At 38.5% G+C, this 10564-nt stretch overlaps 1 long non-coding RNA gene across 1 annotated transcript; it reads left to right on the top strand.

Annotated features, from left to right (window-relative positions):
- The first annotated feature begins 2221 nt into the window (after positions 1–2221).
- Positions 2222–5428, top strand: LOC106963942 (uncharacterized). Its single transcript, XR_001428290.1, has 4 exons — positions 2222–2373; positions 3135–3286; positions 3961–4123; positions 4905–5428. It is a non-coding gene; the product is annotated as an uncharacterized LOC106963942 (long non-coding RNA).
- Positions 5429–10564: the final 5136 nt, after the last annotated feature.

The following is a 10564-nucleotide window of genomic DNA, read 5'->3' as shown; positions in this document are numbered from 1 at the left end:
ACACATGTCCAGAAAACTGCAAAACAGCCGAAACACAGAGTTCCTTATAAAAACACCTGCTTAGAGTTGCTTTTGAAACATAATAAATGAAATATTGCCGATCATTTGTGATGATTTTGATGATGTCACTCATCAAAATGTAAAGTTTGTTCCTGGTTTCTCAGTTGGTGACTGTATGTTGTTTTTACCGTTTTGTGTTTTAATGATGAAATGCCTTGTTGCTGGAATGTACTATACAAATAAACTTGATATAAAATTGACTTTTTATGTGGTGCTGTTAATATAGTTTATTTTGCTAGTCATAAGGGGGAAAAATGGGTGTTAATTTTTCAGTCATACTTTCACCAGGTTATTCATACACTTAGTAATTTCTATGTATTAAAATCAGCTATTTCTAGTGCTATATATGAAAGCCCATATTGGGCTTGCCTTGACAAACGCTCACATGTTTCTGTTTCTGATCATCTCTGTGTCCTCTCCTTTTTAAAGAAGAAAGTTTCCTGTGTGAATAGAAGAGTCTAAACACTTAATTCCTTCTATAATATGCAGACTAGATTGTTCACATAACACCTAAAATAATAAATTTCCCCTTTGTGGAACAATAAAGGCTGTTTCAATTCTATTCAATAAAGCAAACCCACATAACCTGACTTGATTCAGAACGGGCCAACATCTCCACCTGCTGGTGGCAGCAGACCCGTCCTTCACCGCCGATGTATGGTTGGAATAAACATTACGAATTCTGCGTTTCTTGACATGATGCCAGCCTTTGACGCTATTATTGGAATAAAATGCTTCACACTCTGGCCTGTTTTTCTCCCTGTATTTATCAGTGAGTGGTGTGTGTGCTCCACCTTTTTAGTGTCACCACCCGGAAAGTGTTCGTTTGTCCTGTGCAACCCAGCCTAATAATATATCCCAATAGATGGTGTATCAACTGGAAACCAGGGAGGGGAGTTTTCTCACACGTCACTAAATAAACAGCCGGACTGATACCAGTGTGGGTAAAGCTGTTATTTCAAGGGCCAACCTGTCCAGCAGCTCGGTGGTCCCCGACATGTAGGACGAGACTCTTCCTGTTGAAAACTGGTTACTGAAATGACTCAAAATCACTAAAAGAACTGAACTTTTAGTGATGTTTTTATTTAACCCTTTCACTGCTTCCACATCTAAACAAACTTATTTTCTGTTCTAGCTCAGCCAGGACTGAGTTATTTTTATTTGCCAAATGTCAGAACAATAAGGATATCTTATCCTTATTTTTAGTAAGGAAAAGATAAGTTATCCTTTTTAATAAGGATAAGATAAATTGTATAAACAGGTTTATACAAGTTTATATAAACTTCAGGTTTGTACATCACAAATAAACTTGAGTAAACAGACTGCAACATCAGTATATTCTCCTATAGGTGAAAAAATAAATATTAGATCATTGCAAAAAATCAGGTCTGACATTTTGGACATAATTCAACCATTTTGACCCGGAGTCATCAAAAACCAGCCAGTGTGACTTCAGCTGTGTCATTTGAAGAGGTGAAGACATGGTTGAAACCTTATCTTCTAAGTTTCTCATGTTCTAAACCCACCAAATGTGTTTCCTGAAAATCAATGTTGTCCCTTTTTGGTTTAATCAACATATTCCTCCACCTAACAGAGCTTGAAAGCCCATTAACATTAAGAGAAAGTGTCATAAGAGTAAAACATTTTTGTATGTAGAACGATCAGTTCAACAAAGGTAGATTTCAGTTGTACCTGACATAAAACAGGAGAGAAAAAAACCTGCGCTTTTAACTCAGAACTTGTTCATACATTCCAGAATAATTGAACAGTTTAAGTCTTTTCTAAAACTCATTCTACTGACTGTCTTAATAAAACAGTGTATATGTACAACTCAATCTAACCATCTGCTAAAATAACAAAGTGTTACTTGGTAAAACATACCTGCTTTTTCACACAATAAGAACAAAGGTAAGGTCAGTCTGGCAGAAACAGGGAGAGGAGCCAAAGTGCTTCTACGCGGGAATTTCACATATTTTGACATACTTTCATGAGTTAAACACGTCTAAAACACAACAACGACAGAACAGCAGAACCATCGTGACCTACAATGAACATAGTTCAATAATATGCATAAATGAGAACCATAAACATATTTTATAATACCTTGTTTTCTAAGGGTGAATGCAGTATAACTTTTGACCAGCAGATGGTGCAGTTTTGCAGGATTTAACCTGAACCATTTTAAACTGCGTTTACGCATACAGGGCATGGCAGTAGAGAATATTACTCGTGGTTTTCCTTGAAGGAATCCTAATTACAAGTCTTTCTGAACACAGCAGAGAGGTCGGGAAGCAAGTTGTGGAGAAGTTTAAAGTGAGTGATGTGGAATATTTGTTTTTCAGCTAGTCAAATCATAGTTTCAGCGAACAACATCTCCACGGAAAGCTTAACCTGAATTACTAGGAACTGTGTATCCACCGTTGCCGACATGCACAGCGGTGAGACGAGGAAAGGCCTAAATCTGCGCCGTTCCCATATAAGTCACTGCATTGGATCAAACAAAACGGTCTGCCTCAAAGGAAAACTGCTCGTCTTTCATGTGAGCTAATGAAGTTCAGAAGTGAGTGCGGCGTTTGAAGTCATCCAGCAGTGTGTTTGTCGAGGCTGGGTGGGTTTGCCTCAGAGCCGGCTCAGATGCCACAGGTCAACCACGCTGAAGGTCTGCAGACTGTAGAGGCCTTTGTACTCAACAATTGATGCTAGCACAGGTACAATGGCCGCCTTTGATCCTCCGGTCAGCTGCATCACCCAAAAGTCAGAGAAGGGCAACGATTATAAAGCTCAAAGCGTCTACATCTCTACAAAGAAAGGCGAGGTCACAAATTTCCACCTGAAGTCTACAGACAGTCTTCATCCACAAAACACAGGGTTATCTGTTTTGCTATATATTGTTATCAGTAGCTATTTAGATGGAGAAGCTTATCATCATTTCACAGGCATTATATAAGAAGTTTTCAAAACCCTTCAGCTTTTTCTAAGCTTTTTCAAATTGAAAACTTGAAGAAATATAATTGTGTAGAATAACATACTTAATTCATTTTATCTCCTTTTACAATCTCTTTTTGTATCTAAAGCATCTTCCCTTTAGACACTTCTTGACACTCAAGGGCACGAAACGAAATACATAAAATCAGTTAAAAGAAACAACGCAGCACACGAGTCGAGGAGGATGAGGATGGCGAGAAGTCCGAAATCAGCTGCCATGAGGAGACCGCTTGTGATTTCGGTGAGCGCCGTTTCAGTGTGAAAATTAGACTGGAAATGTTCGCAAAGATTATTGCAGGATGGATGGGAGTGAAGTTGGGAAGTAATTATTTTATTTTATTTTTCATGGATTTTGGAAAGGAAATGTAGATTGGAAATAGGACAGTAGTTGTTGAAGTCAGAGGGGTCTGTGGTAAAAAAAAAAATGTTCAGGGTTGGAGTAATGGCAGCAGTTTGGAGGGATGAAGGGACAGTTCCTGTGGTGAGAGAAGAGAAGATGATAGAAATTAGGGGGGATCAAAGAGAGGAGGCTGTAAGAGGTTGTGTGGGGAGGGGGTCTAAATGACAGGCTGGCAGACGATTTGGACGTTCTGATGAAGTCACATATTGTCCCATTCTATAGCAGGATCAAGTAATTTCAATTAATGCTACATATATTAAATATGACTGAAAATAAATTGATTTTGTGGTTTAATACCTTGAAACTGGGGCTCTCTCTCTTTAAAATTAAACTCACCCCCAAATAAACGTTTTAAAAAAAGATATTTAGAGTTCTATCTTTGTTTCTGTGCAAATTTTGACAGAAAATTTGCCTTCTTCCTCTTCCTCCTTCCCCCGGCCCACCCAGTGAGAGTTAGGAGATGGGGTTTAGTTCCACTTTAAAAACTCCTGCTCTTTCTGAAACCTCGTCTTCAGGAAGTCATCACGTTGTGCCTCTATCCCTTTAGGAACATTTTTACGTGTGTTGCACTGAGAAGCAGCTCTTATAATGAACTCAGCAGAAGCAGGACTCCACCAGATGTTTGCTAATTGTTGCTGGCTAGTCTGAAGGATCTGAGTGGGGAAGTCAACACTGCAGGTAGGTTTGTGATAAGTAAAAAACTTTACTTATCACAACTTTGAACTTTTTTGAACTTTGATATAAAGTTAAAAAACAGTTGATTTGAGATAATTCTGCCCCTTTAAACAAAATGCTACAAGGTAATATTTTATTTATAACTCCACCATATCTGTACCTTTACGTTAGACCCTTGTGAAGGCTTGTCCTTTTTAACAAAGTGTCAGTTTTTATTGCCACCACTGAAGTTCTCACGGTTGAGCTCAAACCTATATGTTATTCCCCTGGCACCGTTCAAGATAAAGTTATTTTTCTTTAACTTAGAAGTTTGTTTCTGAATGAAGGGACGAGGCGCCAAACAGACAGAGGTAACAATCGCTAACGTATTTATCTCAGGTTTGATTCCCAGACCTGAATCTTTTCCTGCATGTAGCTTTGTTCCACTTACCTGTGAATTAAGGCCACAAGAGCTACAAGCTGGTCAGATTAAATTATTAATTTATACGTAAATGTGACAGGGGTATGAATACTTCTGAACTCAACTTTGAATGCGTGTGATTTGGAAACCTGTCGTAATGAAGTAGGTGTTGTGTGAATAAAAAACAACAATAGAGCAAATAAATAATTTAAAAAAATCTTTCCGTCTAATCTTCAGAGGTGCTGAAACATTTTTGTACGGCAGCAAGAAAGTACAGGTCGTTCAGTAATTACTCTCTGCATACCACAGTGGGTGCAGTGGAGCTATTATCAGCTCTGTCTCGGCCCTGAGGCGCTGCGATTTTCTCTCTGCTTATCTTTGCAGACTGCTGGTTTCACAGCAGAGGATGGGTTTGCTGTGGTGACAACAGCTTCCACTTTTTTGTCTTGCGTCGATTATTTCTGGTACCTTTTGCACAACTTATTTAAAACCAATAGAAAGTAACTGCTGCGTTCACGCATTACAGACTTGTCACTTGTTAAAGAGCAGCAGTAAGACGTGTCAGAAGTCGGTAGAACCTTACTGAGACCCGGGTTGTTCAAGCTTCTGGGTTTTTTTTTACCAACATGTGTGACATATTCAAAATATATGATGATCATTTCAACTTGTTAGGATCTTATGTTGTTTTGGAATTTGATTTGACTCTAGTTTTGTCATTATTTCATTCAATAATTTTGTAAAATAAATACTAAATGGGTTGGATGTGTGGAAGATTACCACCAAAATCCATTTGATATCATCTGTATGTTTTTATGTTGTATCAAATATTCCCCCTGCTGACCTTCATGGCCAAAGCTATTCTATTGGCTTTCATTAAAACCACACATTTTAATCCAACTGTAATTACAGTTTAATATGTTTTATTAATAATGTCATCATTTAATTTCCTTCATATTCTGCTGCTTTCACATTGTTGCCAGATTCAGGAATAGTTTTATTGTGGCATCTCTGGAGTGACCTCTTTGCNTGTGAATGTATGAAATTATTTTTGATGATCAAAATGTTGACTTAGATGGTGATTAGGAAATTATCTCTCACATACACAGAAAGAAAGAAAAAAAATCCTTATTTCCCTTAGTGGTCCCAAATCACCAAGGTCACCAGAAAAATCATCTTCTTTATAAAAAAGTATTAATGATATCCAAACATTTTTTATATTTTTGTGCATTTTTGGCACATTCAGTGTCTTGCTGATGGTGCATTTACACATTTCCAGTCAATCACAAACCATTTTTTTTACTCTAGTGTTTGCAAGAAAAAGTATTTATTACAATAGTTGACGTTAAGACAGCTTGTGTTCCCCAGAGTCCATCGTTCTGGACCCTGTTCTATTTGAATTCCTTTTACCCTTGGCGTTAATTCAATAGCAAATTACTTCATTATTTATGTGGTGTGAGTTGGTATAGTGGACCACCTCTAATGGCCCAAAATACCAACACCTCTCCCTCCCATGAATGCCCGGGCTAGTTAGCATGGTACCGTAACACAGTCACTTGTTTATGGCGGAAAAATCTTCGTAAACATACATATCAGAATGTCATTTATGATAAACAGGGTTTTCCACTGATACATTGATTGATTTCTCACCTGTTTAGTAAAAAAATAACAAAACCAAAGAACAAATGTGCATGACTGAGAAGGATTAGCAATTGTACACTAAACAATTTATACAATAAAATGAATAAATTGATAAAAGCCTAATTTTTATCAATGTCCTAAAATAAATATCTTAGTTTTTCACCTCAGTGCCCATTAATAAGCACAAGCCAACTTCTAATGCTAGCACTAGCTTAAATCACAGGCATGTTGTTAGCTTCAAAACTATAGCAGTAAGTCCAAGTATAATATTTAAAATAGTATTTTTTATACACAGGTTATTGACTTTTCCTGTGATGCTTCAGATGAGCTGGCTGCTCCACCCGGCTGGTCCACTGTCGCCATCTTTGAATTTAGAGAATGTTGTGTTTTGTATGATCGGGTTTGATTACTCTCCCCTACCACATCACTTCAACTCTTGTTTACTCAAGTGAAGTTTTCTTCTGCAGGGATAACTTCGTAATTGTACAAATTAGAATTGTATTCATAAGACTTTGCACTCGCATCTTTTAGATTCATTTACTAAAATCCCAACCCGCACATTTTTTTGTGTGTAAAACTCTTATATTGAAATACTAATAGAATTTCAAAAGTTAGAAAATCTTTTTATAGTCACTTTTCTCCATAACCTGTTTTTTTTTTTTTTTTTAAATCTTCATGATGCTGGCTGATCTCTAATGTTTTCTAAAAGAAAAAAAATTGACTGAGAACAAATTACACACAGACAGACCATTATTCGGGGCTATCACAATAAATCAATCAGGCAAAAAAAAAAAAAAAAACATGGCTCATTTTCACTGATTCTCTCCAGAATTTGCAGTAAGTTAAAGGGACATTTATTATTAAAGTTTGATGACAATACTTTAAAATTAGAACTCTGTGTGCTCATGTGTTTGTGTCCCTTTAATGCTTTAAGATTTGGTCAATTACAAGCTAAAAATTTCAAGATATTTTACTGAGATTTTATGTGACAAGATTCACACAATTTAAAGTGGAAGGAAAATAAGTCATATTTTTGTAATAATAAAAAAAATAGAGATGGAATGTGTTTCTTTTATGTTTTTGGTGACAATATGTTGCAATGTATTGTCACCGAACTTTAAAATAACCATCCCTTCAACTTGCCACAAATTTAGGAAAGATGTTTCCAAATTCTGAGTATCACTCGCCGAGTTACGCCACAGCTCCGGCTTCCTTGGTCAGTCTGCTTGGCTCTGTGAGCTCTTGATGCTGTAAATAACAAGTCAGCTCAGGAATGTGAACGTCTTTTGCAAAGGAATTTTAGGCTAATAAATTTCTCAAAGCCTCGTAATGCACAGAGTTTCGTAGTGACGAAGAGCTTGCCCATTCCGCTTTTTAAGTACTCGGTCTACTTTAAATACTTGTCAGCGTAACAGGCAGTTTTACTCTCCGTTGGACGGGGGTTGGCATGTGCTGATAACGTCTGACACAACGGTGAATCAGAGCAGGAAGCCCTTCGGTGATTTATGTGCTCCTCGCTCCCAGGGCAGGTAGTGGTGTGTTCAAACCGAACACCGAATGCCCCGGTTCTGATCATCAAGCTAAGTACAGCACCCTGTCCACAGCTGACGAGCGTTCTGTTACTGGATGACAAGCTGAGAAGATCAAATATGTGTCATAAAAGTATTCCCCCTGCAGAGCTGCGCAGAGTGCAGCCTATAGGTTGAGGGGAATGTGAATCTCTCCCTGTTGTGCAGCAGTCAGGCAGACAAAGGGCTCAGACTGCGGCCGTCAGCGGCTGGGGGGGACACACTAAGCGTCTGGTGACAGATTTGCCGGGATGCATGACCACTTTACACTGGCCTGACTGTGTGTGGGAGTCCTGGCTGGATGGAGTGTTTTTACTACTGACGAGAACAACTCAGGAATTCTTGCTCAGTCCTGTCCTCATGACATGACATGCCGTGACTTTTAACTGTCTGCAGTACGACAAACCTGCAAATCGTACTTTTTTACAGACCAGCGGGTCTCAAACTTTGTGTTCGGATCTCCAGACACGACTCCCAGGTAAAAGTTGAATTGCCAGATCAACTAGGGATGAGTAAATCCTGATGTTGACATTCAGTGGTGGGCAGCGGACCCAAAAATTGTACTCAACTAAGAGTGGGACTACTTTAACATATTTTTACTCAAGTAAAAGTAAAAAGTAGGTGTGCTGTGGTAGCGGAGGGGTTATGCACAACCCACATAAGGAGACCCTACACAGCCATCGCAGGTTCGATTCACGGCCTGGTGACGTTTGACACGTCTTCCCTCTCTCTCGTTACCCTAACACTTTCAAATAAAGGCCAAAAAAAATTTTAAAGTAAAAAGTAACTGTCCAAGACATTACTCAAGTAAGAGTAAAAAAAACAGTATTTGGTAAAAAGTCTACAGAAGTACCAATCAAATTATCAATCATTTAATATTTAAAAATGACATCTTCAGACAAACCAAAATATTAAGTTAAGTGGAAATTTTGGTATTTTAAGGACCAAATCTACAAAATGAAAAAAAAACCTTTGATCCTTTTTAGACGTCAGCTGGATGGGACAATATGCAATCAACACATGAAGAGCATTAATACTGAACTAGTGCAGGATGATCCACTGTAACCTCCTGTTTCAGTTTTCTGTCCACCTTTGGACACTTGATACATGCTGAGCACCAGTGAAAGTCCTTTTCTTCAGTTACCTTTCTGCTCTTTTTTCTACCTTACCGGTAATGTTTCTACCTGATCAAAAGCACACCTGGAGTGTTGCTTTGATCATTTCAGGCACATTTGAGAAAATCCTTGCATCTCCATGGCAACCATTCAGCTGTGCAAAATGCCTGGGTGGACCGAGCGCCACTTTTGAGATGAAGCTGCTGCTCTGAGCTGCAGCTTCAGCGCTCCCTCACACAGCTCCTTCAGACTAGCGGCAGCAGCAGTTAGCAAACACCCGGTGGAACCGCGCACCTGCTGGGCTCATCATGAGAGCCACCTCACATCGAAACCCTGTGTGTCATCTTGTGAAAGTCTGTGTGAAAAGGAATGACCAATTTCACCGTAAAGCGTCTTTGAGTGTCTGAATAAAGACATGTTGTAGACACACTGGACTGGATGGGAACATGTTGAACATGTTTTCATCGTCAGAGAGTTTAGACTTGACTTGGAATTGACCACTGTTACAATCCCAATGATGCACTTTGCTCTGGGATAGGAGGAACGTGAGGAACCTGAGAGATGCTTTCTTTTGAAAGGTACATCTCTTTCTCTTTCTCACTGTTTATTACATGCTGTTTTCATTTTAATTATGTAAAGCACTTTGAAATGCCTTGCTGCTGAAATGTGCTTTACAAATAAAATTTGATTGATTGATTGATAAAACCTTCTAATGAAGAGCAAAAAAAAAATTAATTAATTAATGCTAGCAGACGATGACGGCTCTTCTGGTGGCTCATCAGCTGTTTCTGCAGACCTAAATCTGCCATCACTGGTCAGGCCAGCTGTATTTTTCTGCTCAGAAAAAATAAATAAACTCCCAGACAATCATCTCTCCAGATAACTACTGCTGGAATATGTCCAAGGTGGAAATGGAGACAAGACAATGCAACATTACTGGACACTTTTAATCAGTTTGAACACCAGTTAACAAAACCGGTCACATTATCAGTGACAGACTCGAATCAAAAGCGATACCTGTACACCTTGCTGTCTCAATTAGACGACTTTCTGCCCCAAAGATAAAATTTGTTTCTGCAGGAAACGGATCCTTTAGCTTTACTTGGAATGAGTTCCAAAGCCTCAGAATAAATATAAACTTTCCGTTCTTGAGGAGCCTCAAGCTGTCTAAACAGTGATTGAGGGGAGGGGGGAGGCAGCAAAAAGCAACATGAGGCAGTCATGGGAAAGCAGAATGCATTATGTCAAGAAGAATGGCTTTTCATTTTCTATCTCAGAAAGACGAACATGAAATTGAATCTTACTTGTTTTGTTTTTTGTTTTTGACTTAATTTTCATTTGCCAAGTTCAAGAGCTTCCGTTCTGGATGATTTACCGTCATTTTCTCATTCCTGTGATCCAACTGGTGTGGAAACAAAACCATAAACGATCCCTGGAACGGAAACTGACAAACTGTGGCGGTCGGCTTCACACATCAACACTTAATGACAACACAAGGCCAGCAAAAGCAAAAAGAACACCCCACAATCTTCTTTAATAGAATAAAAACGAGATTTGAAGTCTTTGCTGTTTGACGTTTGAATTTTATGTCTTCTGATATCGGAATGTAAAAGCATGCAAGAAGGCAATAAACATGGTTCACCATGGCAACAGGAGGAAATCTGAAGCCTATAGCGTATTTCTCACCAGTAGAATTAGAAATTTTAGTTAATATCTAAACTAG

This window comes from Poecilia latipinna, unplaced genomic scaffold (assembly GCF_001443285.1).
Source record: "Poecilia latipinna isolate Pla-1442-1.1 unplaced genomic scaffold, P_latipinna-1.0 Scaffold1602, whole genome shotgun sequence".
Lineage (NCBI taxonomy): Eukaryota > Metazoa > Chordata > Actinopteri > Cyprinodontiformes > Poeciliidae > Poecilia > Poecilia latipinna.
The sequence above is the reverse complement of the archived record's forward strand: the minus strand, read 5'-3'. Positions and strand labels throughout refer to the sequence as shown.